The following is a 2,792-nucleotide window of genomic DNA, read 5'->3' as shown; positions in this document are numbered from 1 at the left end:
GGCCTCCCGGTAAGTTTCCTTTTCAACATGGAGGAGCAGAGGCTGTACTCCCAAACCTTGTTATTCAAGTGAACAGCTACAGATACACTATATATACTGATACGTCTGTATGTAAAAAAATCTGCACAAATGCTCAAAGCATATTCACAAATAACATCTACACAAACACACACAGAGAGAGGGTTAGCAGCATAGCGCCTTTTGATGGCAGCCTCTCCTGCTGGGGCCAACCCCCCCCCCCCCCCCCCCCACTGCACTGATGCTGCCTGTCAGATCCAAGCAAGGACCAAAAGTACGAGCGCAGCTTTGATGCCGGAATAAGCTTTGGGTTCAATTCAAACACAAACCATGCAAGCTTAAACATTTGGCCTCATTTCAGGTATTTATTAGTTCGGCTGTAGATCAGATCTTTTTTGCCCTTTTTGAAATCACCTGTCTCGGAGAAGCGATGATGAATGGATGCCGGGAGAATTCACGGAGACATAAAGTTATTTAAGTGTAACTGAATTACAGCCAACATATGTGCACGGGCCAATATGGGATTTGATTTACGGCTCCCTTTGTCTCTCGATGGAGTTTTAATGGCCGTTATTGAGGCCGTTTGCAGTCCCATATTGAGCGTTAGGCCTTCGCTGTGGCTTGACTCCAACCCGGTGCCAGAGGTTGCACCCAAATCATTCCCATTTGACCTAGATCTCCCATTCCATTACCCAACATTCTCTGCGGGGACGGTAGTGGTCCCTTAACACTTGAACTCTGACCCCAGCCCCCTCCAGAGGGAGGTCAATAACAGTGAGGGAGGTTTTTAGAGGTAGCCAGGCGATCTGATCTGTCTCCGAGGGGACATACAGTCATAATGACGCCCTATGAGCTTTTTTCTGAAATGTGATTTAGTTCTTATTGCCTACAGTCACACTCAGGCAAGGCCTGATTTGTCAGTCAGGGGATTTGTGGAAATCTATGTGCAGGTTTCATCTTAAACTATTTATATTAAAAAAAGAATAAATAAATGAACAACTGTAAACCTGACTGTGCATCTTGCAATAAATTTGGCATTAGAAATAGACAATAAACAATCAAATTAGATTTTTCCCCCATGGGGTCTAGAGGGTGTTTATATTGAAGCTGTGGGATTTGCACCATTGCGATTTCTTAAATGGGAGCACCGACAGGTCAGTGTGTCACAGTCCAATAATATAATAAAATGATCCTTTCACCCTTTTTGTTCTTTATTCAACAAATCATATTTTAAATGAAAAAAGGGCAGATGTGAAGAGAAACTCATCCACGGCGAGAGAACAAGTTCCGAGCGATGTCTTGTGTTGTGGCAGCTGCGGCAGATTGACAGGATGAAAACAATATCTCCACTGATCCACGGTTTAGGATCCTCCAGCCTCGTGCCTGTTCTCTGACATAAGTATCTGGCAGCCCAGAAGTAATCCTCCTTAAAGTCTCGTTTCCAGAAAATGCGTTCAGAAAAAACGAAATGGAAACACGAGAACGCAGGAATGACCGACACAAGCACATTCGAGAAACACAATTCAGGCCCCACGAGAAAACACACACACACACACACACACACACACACACACACACACACACACACACACACAGACAAACACCTTCTGATACACATGCTCCCTCCTCGTCTTTTAATGAGGAGGGAGTTAAGACAGCTTTAGTACAATAGCTGGCTTGTGTACAGAAAGAAATAAGGCCAGGTACAAAGGAATGGAGGAAGTTTAAAGAGGAGAGAGAAGAGGAAAAGATGTGTTTTCACCGTTCACCGACTCCTGGCTCCAGGCCTGTGGGACTGGCGGAGATTGGTGGGGATATGTGAGGAGCAGCACTTGAAAGCCCAGCCAGGAGTTTTAAGATGTTCAGAGGGAGTTATTGGTCGGCTGCTCTTCCTCTCCCCTCCCATCCTCAGCTTCCCCGAGTCTTTTCAAGCTCCGGGCCCACGGACCCTTTCTTCTCTCCTCATCCCTCTGAGAGCCCTGACATGCATGACAGGTACAAGAGAAAAGAGGGAGACTGCAGAGGTGTGAGGAGAGGAAGGGAGACTTGGAAAGGGGGTGAATAAAGGTGAGAAATAGAGGTGAAGGGCTCCAGACAAAGAAGGCAGAGAGGAAGACAAAGGGGGAGAAAGGGAGGATGCAAAGTAGGATGAAGAGCCCCCCCTGCATAATTTAAGTATCCGATAGAGAAAACAGTGAGAGTGTTGGGCATTTATCTGGAACTCTCAGTTTCCACTCCTCTGTGAAGGTTTTGCATGAGTTGCACCAAGTACCAGCTACAAGCTTCTTTAGGGATACATCTTTGTGCACAGGGGGCGTTGTCATGTTGAAAAAATAAAAGATCCTCCACAAACTTTTGCAACAAAGTTTGGAAGCGCACTTAAATATAATTTTACGCTGTTGTCCCTAATGCAAAAGAAAGCTGTTTATCCTGCAGGGCATCGTTAGACTGAAAATCTGAATCCATGTATATTTATATATATCGTGCCGAGCAAAGTATGTGGTGAAGTCAAGGTGAATGGGATTCATTTTCAAAGAAAGTAACTGGTCGGACGTTTGGGATTCTTTCATCCTTCACCCCCCCCCCCCCCCCCCATTCAAAATTATCAGCTTCTTACAAAAAAGGGGTTTATCTAGAAAAATGGCGTAATATATATCTCCACCCACCGCACCCGGTATCAATAAAGTTCAGGTGTGGACTGGAAAGAAAAACACGAGGGAGACGTTTGAAGTTTGCACGGATGAGTTATCGCCGCTGACTTTTTTTCACCGCAT

This window comes from Platichthys flesus, chromosome 20 (genome assembly GCF_949316205.1).
Source record: "Platichthys flesus chromosome 20, fPlaFle2.1, whole genome shotgun sequence".
Classification (NCBI taxonomy): Eukaryota; Metazoa; Chordata; class Actinopteri; order Pleuronectiformes; family Pleuronectidae; genus Platichthys; species Platichthys flesus.
The sequence above is the reverse complement of the archived record's forward strand: the minus strand, read 5'-3'. Positions refer to the sequence as shown.